General features: G+C 50.5%; 1 protein-coding gene across 2 annotated transcripts in view; it reads right to left on the bottom strand.

Annotated features, from left to right (window-relative positions):
- LOC130328319 (uncharacterized) overlaps positions 1-16,392 on the bottom strand; it is a 32,587-nt gene extending 16,195 nt beyond the window's left edge. Inside the window, exon 1 of one of the 2 annotated variants that reach the window (XM_056553442.1) lies at positions 16,313-16,392. The gene's annotated coding sequence lies outside the window, so the exon portion shown is untranslated. Of the gene's footprint in view, positions 1-9,439; positions 9,544-16,312 lie in introns of those variants that run through there. The other variant, XM_056553443.1, reaches the window with a different exon arrangement.
- Positions 16,393-17,416: the final 1,024 nt, after the last annotated feature.

Below are 17,416 nucleotides of genomic sequence, written 5' to 3'. Positions count from 1 at the left end.
AGGGTGACATTGGGGGGTGACATTGGAAGGTGACATTGGAGGGTGACATTGGAGGGTGACATTGGGGGGGTGACATTGGGGGGTGACATTGGAGGGGTGACAATTGGGGGGTGACATTGGGAGGTGACATTGGGGGGTGACATTGGGGGGTGACATTGGGGGGTGACATTGGGGGGTGACATTGGGGGGTGACATTGGGGGGTGACATTGGAGGGTGACATTGGAGGGTGACATTGGAGGGTGACATTGGAGGGTGACATTGGGGGGTGACATTGGGGGGTGACATTGGGGGGTGACATTGGAGGGTGACATTGGAGGGTGACAATGGAGGGTGACATTGGGGGGTGACATTGGGGGGTGACATTGGGGGGTGACATTGGAGGGTGACATTGGGGGGTGACATTGGGGGGTGACATTTGGGGGGTGACATTGGGGGGTGACATTGGGGGGTGACAATGGGGGGTGACAATGGGGGGTGACAATGGGGGGTGACAATGGGGGGTGACCATTGGGGGGTGACAATTGGGGGGTGACAATTGGGCGGTGACAATTGGGAGGGTGACATTGGGAGGCTGACATTGGGGGGTGACAATTGGGGGGTCTGAACACAGGGACATTGGGGGGTGACATTGGGGGGTGACATTGGAGGGTGACATTGGAGGGTGACATTGGGGGGGGTGACATTGGGGGGTGACATTGGGGGGTGACATTGGGGGGTGACATTGGGGGGTGACATTGGGGGGTGACAATTGGGGGGTGACAATTGGGGGGTGACAATTGGGAGGGTGACAATTGGGAGGGTGACATTGGGGGGTGACAATTGGGGGGTCTGAACACAGGGACATTGGGGGGTGACATTGGGGGGTGACATTGGAAGGTGACATTGGAGGGTGACATTGGGGGGTGACATTGGGGGGTGACATTGGGGGGGTGACATTGGGGGGTGACAATTGGGGGGTGACAATTGGGGGGTGACAATTGGGGGGTGACATTTGGAGGGTGACAATTGGGGGGTGACAATTGGGGGGTGACAATTGGGGGGTGACAATTGGGGGGTGACAATTGGAGGGTGACAATTGGGGGGTGACATTTGGGGGGTGACATTTGGGGGGTGACAATTGGGGGGTGACAATTGGGGGGTGACATTGGGGGGTGACATTGGAGGGTGACAATTGGGGGGTGACAATTGGGGGGTGACATTGGGGGGTGACATTGGAGGGGATTATTACAAGATCAGAAGTTGTTCCCTATCTGCCGCATAGAGTGATAACTGACCGTGGGGACAATTGACCTCTGTCCTCCTCCTCCAGACCCCTCTGTCCTCCTCCTCCCGACTCCTCTGTCCTCCTCCTCCAGACTCCTCTGTCCTCCTCCTCCAGACTCCTCTGTCCTCCTCCCTCCAGACTCCTCTGTCCTCCTCCCTCCAGACTCCTCTGTCTTCCTCCCTCCAGACTCCTCTGTCTTCCTCCCTCCAGACTCCTCTGTCTTCCTCCCTCCAGACTCCTCTGTCTTCCTCCCTCCAGACTCCTCTGTCTTCCTCCCTCCAGACTCCTCTGTCTTCCTCCCTCCAGACTCCTCTGTTTTCCTCCCTCCAGACTCCTCTGTCCTCCTCCTCCTCCTCCAGACTCCTCTGTCCTCCTCCCTCCAGACTCCTCTGTCCTCCTCCTCCTTCTCCAGACTCCTCTGTCCTCCTCTTCCTTCTCCAGACTCCTCTGTCCTCCTCCTCCTCCAGACTCCTCTGTACTCCTCCTCCTCCTCCAGACTCCTCTGTCCTCCTCCCTCCAGACTCCTCTGTCCTCCTCCCTCCAGATTCCTCTGTCCTCCTCCCTCCAGATTCCTCTGTCCTCCTCCCTCCAGACTCCTCTGTCCTCCTCCCTCCAGACTCCTCTGTCCTCCTCCCTCCAGACTCCTCTGTCCTCCTCCCTCCAGACTCCTCTGTCCTCCTCCCTCCAGACTCCTCTGTCCTCCTCCCTCCAGACTCCTCTGTCCTCCTCCCTCCAGACTCCTCTGTACTCCTCCCTCCAGACTCTTCTGTCCTCCTCCCTCCAGACTCCTCTATCCTCCTCCCTCCAGACTCCTCTATCCTCCTCCCTCCAGACTCCTCTATCCTCCTCCTCCTCCAGACTCCTCCGTCCTCCTCCTCCAGACTCCTCCGTCCTCCTCCTCATCCTCCAGACTCCTCTGCCCTCCTCCTCCTCCTCCTCCAGACTCCTCTTCCCTCCTCCTCCTCCAGACTCCTCTGCCCTCCTCCTCCTCCAGACTCCTCTGCCCTCCTCCTCCTCCAGAATCCTCTGCCCTCCTTCTCCTCCAGACTCCTCTGTCATCCTCCTCCTCCAGACTCCTCTGTCCTCCTCCTCCAGACTCCTCTGTCCTCCTCCTCCAGACTCCTCTGTCCTCCTCCTCCAGACTCCTCTGTCCTCCTCCTCCTCCTCCAGACTCCTCTGTCCTCCTCCTCCTCCTCCAGACCCCTCTGTCCTCCTCCTCCAGACTCCTCTGTGCTCCTCCTCCAGACTCCTCTGTCATCCTCCTCCTCCAGACTCCTCTGTCCTCATCCTCCAGACTCCTCTGCCCTCCTCATCCTCCAGACTCCTCTGCCCTCCTCCTCCTCCAGACTCCTCTGCCCTCCTCCTCCTCCAGACTCCTCTGCCCTCCTCCTCCTCCAGACTCCTCTGCCCTCCTTCTCCCTCCAGACTCCTCTGTCCTCCTCCTCCAGACTCCTCTGTCCTCCTCCTCCAGACTCCTCTGTCATCCTCCTCCTCCAGACTCCTCTGTCCTCCTCCTCCAGACTCCTCTGTCCTCCTCCTCCTCCTCCAGACTCCTCTGTCCTCCTCCTCCAGACCCCTCTGTCCTCCTCCTCCAGACCCCTCTGTCCTCCTCCTCCAGACCCCTCTGTCCTCCTCCTCCAGACTCCTCTGTCCTCCTCCTCCAGACTCCTCTGTGCTCCTCCTCCAGACTCCTCTGTCATCCTCCTCCTCCAGACTCCTCTGTCATCCTCCTCCTCCAGACTCCTCTGTCCTCATCCTCCAGACTCCTCTGTCCTCCTCCTCCTCTAGACTCCTCTGTTCTCCTCCTACAGACTTCTCTGTCCTCCTCTTACAGACTCCTCTGTCCTCCTCCTACAGACCCCTCTGTCCTCATCCTCCAGACTCCTCTGTCCTCATCCTCCAGACTCCTCTGTCCTCATCCTCCAGACTCCTCTGTCCTCATCCTCCAGACTCCTCTGTCCTCATCCTCCAGACTCCTCTGTCCTCCTCCTCCAGACTCCTCTGTCCTCCTTTTACAGACTCCTCTGTCCTCCTCTTACAGACTCCTCTGTCCTCCTCTTACAGACTCCTCTGTCCTCCTCTTACAGACTCCTCTGTCCTCCTCTTACAGACTCCTCTGTCCTCCTCTTACAGACTCCTCTGTCCTCCTCTTACAGACTCCTCTGTCCTCCTCCTCTAGACTCCTCTGTCCTCCTCCTCCAGACTCCTCTGTCCTCCTCCTCCAGACTCCTCTGTCCTCCTCCTCCAGACTCCTCTGTCCTCCTCTTACAGACTCCTCTGTCCTCCTCTTACAGACTCCTCTGTCCTCCTCCCTCCAGACTTCTCTGTCCTCCTCTTACAGACTCCTCTGCCCTCCTCCTCCTCCAGACTCCTCTGTCCTCCTCCTCCTCCAGACTCCTCTGTCCTCCTCTTACAGACTCCTCTGTCCTCCTCCCTCCGGACTTCTCTGTCCTCCTCTTACAGACTCCTCTGTCTTCCTCCTCCTACAGACTCTTCTGTCCTCCTCTTACAGACTCTTCTGTCCTCCTCTTACAGACTCCTTTGTCCTCCTCTTACAGACTCCTTTGTCCTCCTCCTACAGACTCCTCTGTCCTCTTCCTACAGACTCCTCTGTCCTCCTCCAGACTCCTCTGTCCTCCTCCTACAGTCTCCTCTGTCTTCCTCCTCCTACAGAATCCTCTGTCCTCCTCCTACAGACTCCTCTGTCTTCCTCCTCCTCCAGACTCCTCTGTCTTCCTCCTCCTCCAGACTCCTCTGTCTTCCTCCTCCTCCAGACTCCTCTGTCCTCCTCCCTCCAGACTCCTCTGTCCTCCTCCTCCAGACTCCTCTGTCCTCCTCCCTCCAGACTCCTCTGTCCTCCTCCCTCCAGACTCCTCTGTCCTCCTCCCTCCAGACTACTCTGTCTTCCTCCTCCTCCAGACTCCTCTGTCTTCCTCCTCCTCCAGACTCCTCTGTCTTCCTCCTCCTCCAGACTCCTCTGTCCTCCTCCCTCCAGACTCCTCTGTCCTCCTCCTCCAGACTCCTCTGTCCTCCTCCCTCCAGACTCCTCTGTCCTCCTCCCTCCAGACTCCTCTGTCCTCCTCCCTCCAGACTACTCTGTCTTCCTCCTCCTCCAGACTCCTCTGTCTTCCTCCTCCTCCAGACTCCTCTGTCTTCCTCCTCCTCCAGACTCCTCTGTCTTCCTCCTCCTCCAGACTCCTCTGTCTTCCTCCTCCTCCAGACTCCTCTGTCCTCCTCCTCCAGACTCCTCTGTCCTCCTCCTACAGACTCCTCTGTCCTGCTCTGTCCTCCTCCTACAGACTCCTCTGTCCTCCTCCCTCCAGACTCCTCTGTCCTCCTCCTTCAGCCACCACGATGGGGGACACTGCGGCCGTCACCGTATTTCTTGACCTGTGGGTGACACTATTATGTATTTGTTCTGTAAGTTGTTGTTACTAAGGCCGGGGCTCTTCTGCCTCTGTGGTAAGACTTTTGTGCCAGGCAGCATTATGGGCGCGCCTATGGGCATACACCGGGCCCTCCCTCTTTCATCCTCTGTTGTTTTTCTGCTTAGGGCTATGATCACCTGGCATCCATACCTCCCCCTTTACCCAAGGTATCTTTTGGTTTACATTATGGTGGATCCTCTGGGGTCGATACATATATGGTGAGGAGCCCGGATACATATATGGTGAGGAGCCCGGATACATATATGGTGAGGAGCCCGGATAGATATATGGTGAGGAGCCCGGATACGTATATGGTGAGGAGCCCGGATAGATATATGGTGAGGAGCCCGGATAGATAGATGGTGAGGAGCCCGGATACGTATATGGTGAGGAGCCCGGATAGATATATGGTGAGGAGCCCGGATAGATAGATGGTGAGGAGCCCGGATACGTAGATGGTGAGGAGCCCGGATAGATATATGGTGAGGAGCCCGGATAGATATATGGTGAGGAGCCCGGATACATATATGGTGAGGAGCCCGGATAGATATATGGTGAGGAGCCCGGATAGATATATGGTGAGGAGCCCGGATACATATATGGTGAGGAGCCCGGATAGATAGATGGTGAGGAGCCCGGATAGATAGATGGTGAGGAGCCCGGATACGTATATGGTGAGGAGGCCGGATAGATATATGGTGAGGAGCCCGGATAGATATATGGTGAGGAGCCCGGATAGATATATGGTGAGGAGCCCGGATAGATAGATGGTGAGGAGCCCGGATAGATAGATGGTGAGGAGCCCGGATAGATAGATGGTGAGGAGCCCGGATAGATAGATGGTGAGGAGCCCGGATAGATAGATGGTGAGGAGCCCGGATAGATAGATGGTGAGGAGCCCGGATAGATAGATGGTGAGGAGCCCGGATAGATAGATGGTGAGGAGCCCGGATAGATAGATGGTGAGGAGCCCGGATAGATATATGGTGAGGAGCCCGGATACATATATGGTGAGGAGCCCGGATACCTATATGGTGAGGAGTCCGGATACATATATGGTGAGGAGTCCGGATACATATATGGTGAGGAGTCCGGATACATATATGGGGAGTAGCCCGGATACCTATATGGGGAGGAGCCCGGATAGATAGATGGTGAGGAGCCCGGATACCTATATGGTGAGGAGCCCGGATACATATATGGTGAGGAGTCCGGATACATATATGGTGAGGAGCCCGGATAGATATATGGTGAGGAGCCCGGATACATATATGGGGAGTAGCCCGGATACCTATATGGGGAGGAGCCCGGATAGATAGATGGTGAGGAGCCCGGATACCTATATGGGGAGTAGCCCGGATACCTATATGGGGAGGAGCCCGGATACCTATATGGGGAGGAGCCCGGATAGATAGATGGTGAGGAGCCCGGATAGATATATGGTGAGGAGCCTGGATAGATATATGGTGAGGAGCCTGGATAGATAGATGGTGAGGAGCCCGGATACCTATATGGGGAGTAGCCCGGATACCTATATGGGGAGGAGCCCGGATAGATAGATGGTGAGGAGCCCGGATAGATATATGGTGAGGAGCCCGGATACATATATGGTGAGGAGCCCGGATACCTATATGGTGAGGAGCCCGGATACATATATGGTAAGGAGCCCGGATACATATATGGTGAGGAGCCCGGATAGATAGATGGTGAGGAGCCCGGATAGATAGATGGTGAGGAGCCCGGATACCTATATGGTGAGGAGCCCGGATAGATAGATGGTGAGGAGCCCGGATAGATAGATAGATGGTGAGGAGCCCGGATACATATATGGTGAGGAGCCCGGATAGATAGATGGTGAGGAGCCCGGATAGATAGATGGTGAGGAGCCCGGATAGATAGATGGTGAGGAGCCCGGATAGATATATGGTGAGGAGCCCGGATACCTATATGGTGAGGAGCCCGGATACCTATATGGTGAGGAGCCCGGATACCTATATGGTGAGGAGCCCGGATAGATAGATGGTGAGGAGCCCGGATAGATAGATGGTGAGGAGCCCGGATACATAGATGGTGAGGAGCCCGGATACCTATATGGTGAGGAGCCCGGATACCTATATGGTGAGGAGCCCGGATACCTATATGGTGAGGAGCCCGGATACCTATATGGTGAGGAGCCTGGATAGATAGATGGTGAGGAGCCCGGATACCTATATGGTGAGGAGCCCGGATAGATATATGGTGAGGAGCTCGGATACCTATATGGTGAGGAGCCCGGATAGATATATGGTGAGGAGCCCGGATAGATATATGGTGAGGAGCCCGGATACCTATATGGTGAGGAGTCCGGATACATCTATGGTGAGGAGCCCGGATAGATAGATGGTGAGGAGCCTGGATACCTATATGGTGAGGAGCCCGGATACCTATATGGTGAGGAGCCCGGATACCTATATGGTGAGGAGCCCGGATACCTATATGGGGAGGAGCCCGGATACCTATATGGTGAGGAGCCCGGATACCTATATGGTGAGGAGCCCGGATACATATATGGTGAGGAGCCCGGATAGATAGATGGTGAGGAGCCCGGATAGATAGATGGTGAGGAGCCCGGATACGTAGATGGTGAGGAGCCCGGATACGTAGTTGGTGAGGAGCCCGGATACGTAGTTGGTGAGGAGCCCGGATACGTAGTTGGTGAGGAGCCCGGATACGTAGTTGGTGAGGAGCCCGGATACGTAGTTGGTGAGGAGCCCGGATACGTAGTTGGTGAGGAGCCCGGATACGTAGTTGGTGAGGAGCCCGGATACGTAGTTGGTGAGGAGCCCGGATACGTAGTTGGTGAGGAGCCCGGATACGTAGTTGGTGAGGAGCCCGGATACGTAGTTGGTGAGGAGCCCGGATACGTAGTTGGTGAGGAGCCCGGATACATATATGGTGAGAAGCCCGGATACGAAGTTGGTGAGGAGCCCGGATACGAAGTTGGTGAGGAGCCCGGATACATATATGTGAGAAGCCTGGATACGTAGATGGACAAGTCTCCATTCTACTCTATAGGAGCTTCAGGATCATCTGGGCACTACCATGGGGGCAGGAATAGGGGCAGATTCCCATAGGCTCGAGGGAGGTCTCTGTGTTTGTAACCGGCCTGCACCAGGAGCAGGATTGAGTTGAAGCCTCCTCACTACGGGGAGAACCCATTGACTCATTGTCTGATATTCAGGTTCTGTCAGTTTCCATTGGCTACAACATGGCGGTAGATTCTGGTATCCCTCCGGCTGGATGGCAGCGACACCTGACGACCCAGAAAGATGCTAAAGTTCATTACATAGCAAAGAGAAAAAGGGGATCTTTTCTGCGGCGCTGCTCTTGGTGGGAATATAAAACCGTTTCCACATAGTTAATGTAATCTTAGACTTTATTTTATCACAAATCAATGCGTTTCTGGCCCAGAACAGGCCCTTCATCAGGAGTGTGCACTACTGTGTACTGAGGCGTTGTGCTCTGCGCAAAACATCATATGGTGAGTGAATATTCCCCATTCCCACTGATTTCTATGTGTGAGGGACGTGTTTCACCAGGGCGCATGTCTTTTTCTTCTTTTTCCTTTTGAAAATTCATTACGGGAAGAGAACACAAACATGACCATTGTGCCCCTTGGCATCACAACCCTCTGCTGTGGATGGGCAAAGGTCACTTGGGTCTAAAGACCTGGACCACAGCCACCGAGGTGTGGACACTGAGGGACAGGGGGCGGTTGGGGGGTTAAACAAACACCTACTCAGAGGACATCCCCCTCCTAACACTAAACTCACACAGCAGTATGATCACATGATGTGGATTGATGCAAAGTCCCAGATAATTGATATATCTACCTGCTGTGTACACGTAGAGGGTTAATGCGAGAACTTCACTGATATTTTACCATATTGCAGCCCCCCCAGCAGGTTTCTCCACCCCACAGATGGCGTCCTCAGGGGCAGTGGTGCTGAAACCAGATGACAGATGTAATATCTCAGACTCCAATGTACAGGCAGTATCTACTACAACACAGTGAACCAGACAGAAGGGGCGGGGGCTATGTCAATTTGTGTTATAGGGGAGGGGTTATGTAAATGAGTATTATAGAGGGAGGGGATTATGTAAATGTATTATATGGTTGTGTGTGAAAGAAGTATTATATACATGTATAATACAGATGGGAGGGGTTACGTAAATATGTGCTATAAAGGGGATGTTCCTGGGCTGTCCTATCCAAAAAGGGGTGGGGCTTATAATTATATATATAATCACTACCTACTCGTCATTTCAGAACTCCAGGACTCTAATTGGTGGTGTACAACCTCTAGGACATGAGGCACATACAGTAATATAATAATACCGCCATGAATACGGATCCTCTGGCCCTTCTACCTCTATATACTTTTCCATGTCTGGTTCTTAGTTATATCTTAAACTGGGAAAGCTGGGTGACTACCAGTATGTCCGGCCACAGCTCTTCCCAGCAATGATCACAGTGCTATGGAGTAACTAGAAGGATCTGTCACTCAGGACTTTGGGAAAGCTGAGTGATTGGCCTCCAGGAGATATATGGACCTTGGAGCTGTCCCTTTATGTAAACAGCAAAACATGGCTGACTGTGAGGATACGGGACCGGCGGAGGGAGAAACATCTGGAAGAAATCTCCTTCCCTGCAGAGATGGAGTCTCACACCCCGGCCCCTCTGCTTTACACAGAACCACCACTTACCCCATTAACCCTGTAGTGGCCTATGTTGTGTAGATGTCGGCGCGGAGGGTCTGGCTCTGTGTGTCAGCTCAGGGCCGGTCATGATCTCTGCCTGATACAATGTTCCAAAGTACAAAGAAATTCTCAAGGGAAAGAGAAGGGAAGCCAAGAATTGAGCAAGAAGTATTAGATGCCAACAGTGACGGCTGCCAGACACACCCAGGATCTCACCGTACAGACTGAGAGAGCCATGATAATACCCCGGATCAGTGCTGCCACCTCCAGACACTGTACACTGCCCCCTACACACCCAGGATCTCACCGTACAGACTGAGAGAACCATGATAATACCCCGGATCAGTGCTGCCACCTCCAGACACTGTACACTGCCCCCTACACACCCAGGATCTCACCGTACAGACTGAGAGAACCATGATAATACCCTGGATCAGTGCTGCCACCTCCAGACACTGTGCACTGCCCCTATACACACAGGATCTCACTGTACGGACTGAGAGCACCATAATAATACCCGGATCAGTGCTGCCACCTCCAGACACTGTGCACTGCCCCCTATACACACAGGATCTCACCGAAAAGACAGAGAGAACCATGATAACACCCGGATCAGTGCTGCCACCTCCAGACACTGTGCACTGCCCCCCTATACACCCAGGATCTCACTATACAGACTGAGAGAACCATGACAATACCCCGGATAAGTACTGCCACCTCCAGACACTGCGCACGGCCCCCTATACACCCAGGATCTCACCGTACAGACTGAGAGAACCACAATAATACCCTCGATCAGTGCTGCCACCTCCAGACACTGTGCACGGCTCCCTATACACTCAGGATCTCACCGTACAGACTGAGAGAACCATGATAATACCCCGCTCAGTGCTGCCACCTCCAGACACTGTGCACTGCCCCCATACACCCAGGACCTCACTATACAGACTGAGAGACCCATGATAATTCCCCAGATCAGTGCTGCCCCCAGACACCCAGGATCTCACTGTACAGACTGAGAGCACCACGATAATATCCCAGATCAGTGCTGCCCCCCCTATACACCCAGGATCTCACTGTACAGACTGAGAACCATGATAATACCCCGGATCAGTGCTGCCACCTCCAGACACTGTGCACTGCCCCCTATACACCCAGGATCTCACCGTACAGACTGAGAACCATGATAATACCCTGGATCAGTGCTGCCACCTCCAGACACTGTGCACTGCCCCCTAGACACCCAGGATCTCACTGTACAGACTGAGAGCACCACGATAATATCCCAGATCAGTGCTGCCCCCCCAATACATCCAGGATCTCACCGAACAGACTGAGAACCATGATAATACCCCAGATCAGTGCTGTCACCTCCAGACACTGTGCACTGCCCCCAATACACCCAGGATCTCACCGAAAAGACTTAGAGCACCATAATAATACCCCACTCAGGGATGCCACCTCCAGACACTGTGCACTGCCCCCAATACACCCAGGATCTCACCGTACAGACTGAGAACCATGATAATAACCCGGATCAGTGCTGCCACCTCCAGACACTGTGCACGGCTCCCTATACACCCAGGATCTTACCGTACAGACTGAGAGAACCACAATAATACCCCAGATCAGTGCTGCCACCTCCAGACACTGAACTGCTCCCTAGACACCCAGGATCTCACTGTACAGACTAAGAGCACCAAGATAATACCCCAGATCAGTTTTGCCCCCCCCTTTATACCCAGAATCTCACCGTACAGACTGAGAGCACCATAATAATACCCCGGATCAGTGCTGCCACCTCCAGACACTGTGCACTGCCCCCTATACACAAAGGATCTCACCGTACAGACGGAGAGCACCATAATAATACCCCGGATAAGTGCTGCCACCTCCAGACACTGTGCACTGCCCCCCTATACACCCAGGATCTCACCGTACAGACTGAGAGAACCATAATAATACCCTGCTCAGTGCTGCCACCTCCAGACACTGTGCACTGCCCCCTATACACCCAGGATCTCACCGTACAGACTGAGAACCATGATAATAACCTGGCACAGTGCTGTCACCTCCAGACACTGTGCACTGCCCCCAATACACCCAGGATCTCACAGTACAGACTGAGAGAGCCATGATAATTCCCCGGATCAGTGCTGCCACCTCCAGACACTGTGCACTGCCCCCTATACACCCAGGATCTCACCGTACAGACTGAGAACCATGATAATACCCCGGATTAGTGCTGTCACCTCCAGACACTGTGCACTGCCCCCTATACACCCAGGATCTCACCGTACAGACTGAGAGCACCATGATAATACCCCAGATCAGTGCTGCCCCCCCCCCCTATACACCCAGGATATCACCGTACAGACTGAGAGAACCATGATAATACCCCGGATCAGTGCTGCCACCTCCAGACACTGTGCACTGCCCCCTATACACCCAAGATCTCACCGTACAGACTGAGAACCATGATAATACAACGGATCAGTGCTGTCACCTCCAGACACTGTGCACTGCCCCCAATACACCCAGGATCTCACCGTACAGACTGAGAACCATGATAATACCCCGGATCAGTGCTGCCACCTCCAGACACTGTGCACTGCCTCCTAGACACCCAGGATCTCACTGTACAGACTGAGAGCACAACGATAATACCCAAGATCAGTGCTGCCCCCCCCTTTATACACCCAGGATCTCACCGTACAGACTGAGAGAACCATGATAATACCCCGCTCAGTGCTTCCACCTCCAGACACTGTGCACTGCCCCCTATACACCCAGGATCTCACCATACAGACTGAGAGAACCATGATAATACCCCGGATCAGTGCTGCCACCTCTGGGCACTGTGCACTGCCCCTTATACACCCAGGATCTCACCGTACAGACTGAGAGCCCCATAATAATACCCCGCTCAGTGCTGCCACCTCCAGGCACTGTGCATTGACCTCTATACACCCAGGATCTCCCCGTACAGACTTAGAGCACCATAATAATACCCGGCTCAGTGCTGCCACCTCCAGACACTGTGCACCTCCACCTATACACTCAGGATCTCACCGTACAGACTGAGAGCACCATAATAATACCACGGATCAGTGCTGCCACCTCCAGACACTGTACACTGACCCCAATACACCCAGAATATCACCGTAAAGACTGAGAGCACCACGATTATACCCCAGATCAGTGCTGCCACCTCCAGGCACTGTGCACTGCCCTCCATACATCCAGAATTTCACCGTACAGACTGAGAACAATGATAATACCCCGCTCAGTGCAGCCCCATCCAGGCACTGTGCACTGCACTCCTATACCCTCCTGTCCTATGAGGAAGGTGACGATTCCTATCATACAAAGTATAAGGGTGATGATCTCTATCATACAATGTATCAGGTTGATGATCTCTGTCATACAATGTATCAGGGTGATGATCTCTATCATACAATGTATCAGGGTGATGATCTCTATCATACAATGTATCAGGGTGATGATCTCTATCATACAATGTGTCAGGGTGATGATCCCTATCATACAATGTATCAGGGTGATGATCTCTATCACACAATGTATCAGGGTGATGATCTCTATCATACAATGTATCAGGGTGACGATCTCTATCATACAATGTATCAGGGTGACGATCTCTATCACACAATGTATCAGGGTGATGATCTCTATCACACAATGTATCAGGGTGACGATCCCTATCATACAATGTATCAGGGTGATGATCTCTATCATACAATGTATCAGGGTGATGATCTCTATCATACAATGTGTCAGGGTGATGATCCCTATCATACAATGTATCAGGGTGATGATCCCTATCATACAATGTATCAGGGTGATGATCTCTATCATACAATGTATCAGGGTGATGATCCCTATCATACAATGTATCAGGGTGACGATCCCCATCATACAATGTATCAGGGTGACGATCTCTATCATACAATGTATCAGGGTGATGATCCCTATCATACAATGTATCAGGGTGATGATCTCTATCATACAATGTATCAGGGTGATGATCTCTATCATACAATGTATCAGGGTGATGATCCCTATCATACAATGTATCAGGGTGACGATCCCTATCATACAATGTATCAGGGTGATGATCTCTATCATACAATGTATCAGGGTGATGACGATCTCTATCATACAATGTATCAGGGTTATGATCTCTATCATACAATGTATCAGGGTGACGATCTCTATCATACAATGTATCAGGGTGATGTTCCCTATCATACAATGTATCAGGGTGATGATCTCTATCATACAATGTATCAGGGTGATGATCTCTATCATACAATGTATCAGGGTGACGATCTCTATCATACAATGTATCAGGGTGATGATCCCTATCACACAATGTATCAGGGTGATGGTCTCTATCATACAATGTATCAGGGTGATGATCCCTATCATACAATGTATAAGGGGTTATGATCTCTATCATACAATGTTTCAGGGTGATGATCCCTATCATACAATGTATCAGGGTGATGGTCTCTATCATACAATGTATCAGGGTGCTGTTCTCTATCATACAATGTATCAGGGTGATGATCTCTATCATACAATGTATCAGGGTGACGATCTCCATCATACAATGTATCAGGGTGACGATCTCTATCATACAATGTATCAGGGTGATGATCTATATCATACAATGTATCAGGGTGATGATCCCTATCATACAATGTATCAGGGTGATGATCCCTATCATACAATGTATCAGGGTGATGATCCCTATCATACAATGTATCAGGGTGATGTTCTCTATCATACAATATATCAGGGTGATGATCTCTGTCATACAATGTATCAGGGTGATGATCTCTATCATACAATGTATCAGGGTGACGATCTCCATCATACAATGTATCAGGGTGACGATCTCTATCATACAATGTATCAGGGTGATGATCTATATCATACAATGTATCAGGGTGATGATCCCTATCATACAATGTATCAGGGTGATGATCTCTATCATACAATGTATCAGGGTGATGATCCCTATCATACAATGTATCAGGGTGATGATCCCTATCATACAATGTATCAGGGTGATGATCTCTATCATACAATGTATCAGGGTGATGATCTCTATCATACAATGTATCAGGTTGATGATCTCTATCATACAATGTATCAGGGTGATGATCTCTATCATACAATGTATCAGGGTGACGATCTCTATCATACAATGTATCAGGGTGATGATCTCTATCACACAATGTATCAGGGTGACGATCTCTATCACACAATGTATCAGGGTGACGATCTCTATCACACAATGTATCAGGGTGATGATCTCTATCACACAATGTATCAGGGTGATGATCTCTATCACACAATGTATCAGGGTGACGATCTCTATCACACAATGTATCAGGGTGATGTTCTCTATCATACAATGTATCAGGGTGATGATCCCTATCATACAATGTATCAGGGTGATGATCCCTATCATACAATGTATCAGGGTGATGATCTCTATCATACAATGTATCAGGGTGATGATCCCTATCATACAATGTATCAGGGTGATGATCTCTATCATACAATGTATCAGGGTGATGTTCTCTATCATACAATGTATCAGGGTGATGATCTCTATCATACAATGTATCAGGGTGATGATCTCTATCATACAATGTATCAGGGTGATGATCTCTATCATACAATGTATCAGGGTGATGATCTCTATCATACAATGTATCAGGGTGATGATCTCTATCATACAATGTATCAGGGTGACGATCTCTATCATACAATGTATCAGGGTGATGATCTCTATCATACAATGTATCAGGGTGATGACGATCTCTATCACACAATGTATCAGGGTGATGATCTCTATCATACAATGTATCAGGGTGATGATCTTTATCATACAATGTATCAGGGTGATGATCTCTATCATACAATGTATCAGGTTGATGATCTCTATCATACAATGTATCAGGTTGATGATCTCTATCATACAATGTATCAGGGTGATGATCCCTATCATACAATGTATCAGGGTGACGATCTCTATCATACAATGTATCAGGTTGATGATCTCTGTCATACAATGTATCAGGGTGATGATCTCTATCATACAATGTATCAGGGTGATGTTCTCTATCATACAATGTATCAGTGTGATGATCTCTATCATACAATGTATCAGGGTGATGTTCTCTATCATACAATGTATCAGGGTGATGATCCCTATCATACAATGTATCAGGGTGATGATCTCTATCATACAATGTATCAGGGTGATGTTCTCTATCATACAATGTATCAGGGTGATGATCCCTATCATACAATGTATCAGGGTGATGATCTCTATCATACAATGTATCAGGGTAATGATCTCTATCATACAATGTATCAGGGTGATGTTCTCTATCATACAATGTATCAGGGTGACGATCTCTATCATACAATGTATCAGGGTGATGATCTCTATCATACAATGTATCAGGGTGATGATCTCTATCATACAATGTATCAGGGTGATGATCTCTATCACACAATGTATCAGGGTGATGATCTCTATCATACAATGTATCAGGGTGACGATCCCTATCATACAATGTATCAGGGTGATGATCCCTATCATACAATGTATCAGGGTGATGATCTCTATCATACAATGTATCAGGGTGATGATCTCTATCATACAATGTATCACACTGTCTGTCATATCCAAAGTAGTAGGTTAAGTGTCAAACAGGAGATTCTTAAAGTGACAGTACTTCTCCCAAGCCGTCCCCTCCACACACTGACTGTTCATCTACACAACCCCGTATGCCTGACGCCTGCCCCCCGCACACCCTGCTGCCCTCCATATGGTACCTGCATCTGTGTCCTTCCCTCTGACTTGTGCGTCTGCGAATGTTTTTACAAGCAAAACAGATCACAAGAAGGAAAGTCAGGGAGGATTCCTGGGGACTGACTCAGTGCGGCCCCTCCTTACATATTCACACCGCTCATGAATATGTATCCGCTATTACATAATAAGTGCTGAGCCCGGGCACCGCTTACAGGGCAGAAAAGGAAATATTATGGACAAAAAAGGCAGCGAGGAGCAACGAGAAGAAAAATGCAGAAAACGGGGGCCTGAGGACACAACACTAAGAAAAGACTCACACAGAACACAACACTGAGAAAAGACTCATACAGAACACAACACTGGGAAAAAACTCACACAGGACTCAACACTGAGAAAAGACTCACACAGAACACAACACTAAGAAAAGACTCACACAGAACACAACACTGAGAAAAGACTCATACAGGACTCAGCACTGGGAAAAGACTCACACAGAACACAACACTAAGAAAAGACTCACACAGAACACAACACTGAGAAAAGACTCACACAGGACTCAGCACTGGGAAAAGACTCACACAGAACACAACACTGAGAAAAGACTCACACAGGACGCAACACTGGGAAAAGACTCACACAGAACACAACACTGGGAAAAGACTCACACAGGACGCAACACTGGGAAAAGACTCACACAGAACACAACACTAAGAAAAGACTCACACAGAACACAACACTGAGAAAAGACTCATACAGAACACAACACTGGGAAAAAACTCACACAGGACTCAACACTGAGAAAAGACTCACACAGAACACAACACTAAGAAAAGACTCACACAGAACACAACACTAAGAAAAGACTCACACAGAACACAACACTGAGAAAAGACTCATACAGGACTCAGCACTGGGAAAAGACTCACACAGAACACAACACTAAGAAAAGACTCACACAGAACACAACACTGAGAAAAGACTCACACAGGACTCAGCACTGGGAAAAGACTCACACAGAACACAACACTGAGAAAAGACTCACACAGAACACAACACTGAGAAAAGACTCACACAGAACACAACACTGAGAAAAGACTCACACAGGACACAACACTGGGAAAAGACTC

Source organism: Hyla sarda, unplaced genomic scaffold (assembly GCF_029499605.1).
Source record: "Hyla sarda isolate aHylSar1 unplaced genomic scaffold, aHylSar1.hap1 scaffold_306, whole genome shotgun sequence".
In the NCBI taxonomy this organism is placed as follows: Eukaryota; Metazoa; Chordata; class Amphibia; order Anura; family Hylidae; genus Hyla; species Hyla sarda.
Note: the sequence above shows the minus strand (reverse complement) of the source record. Positions and strands in the feature narration are given on the sequence as shown.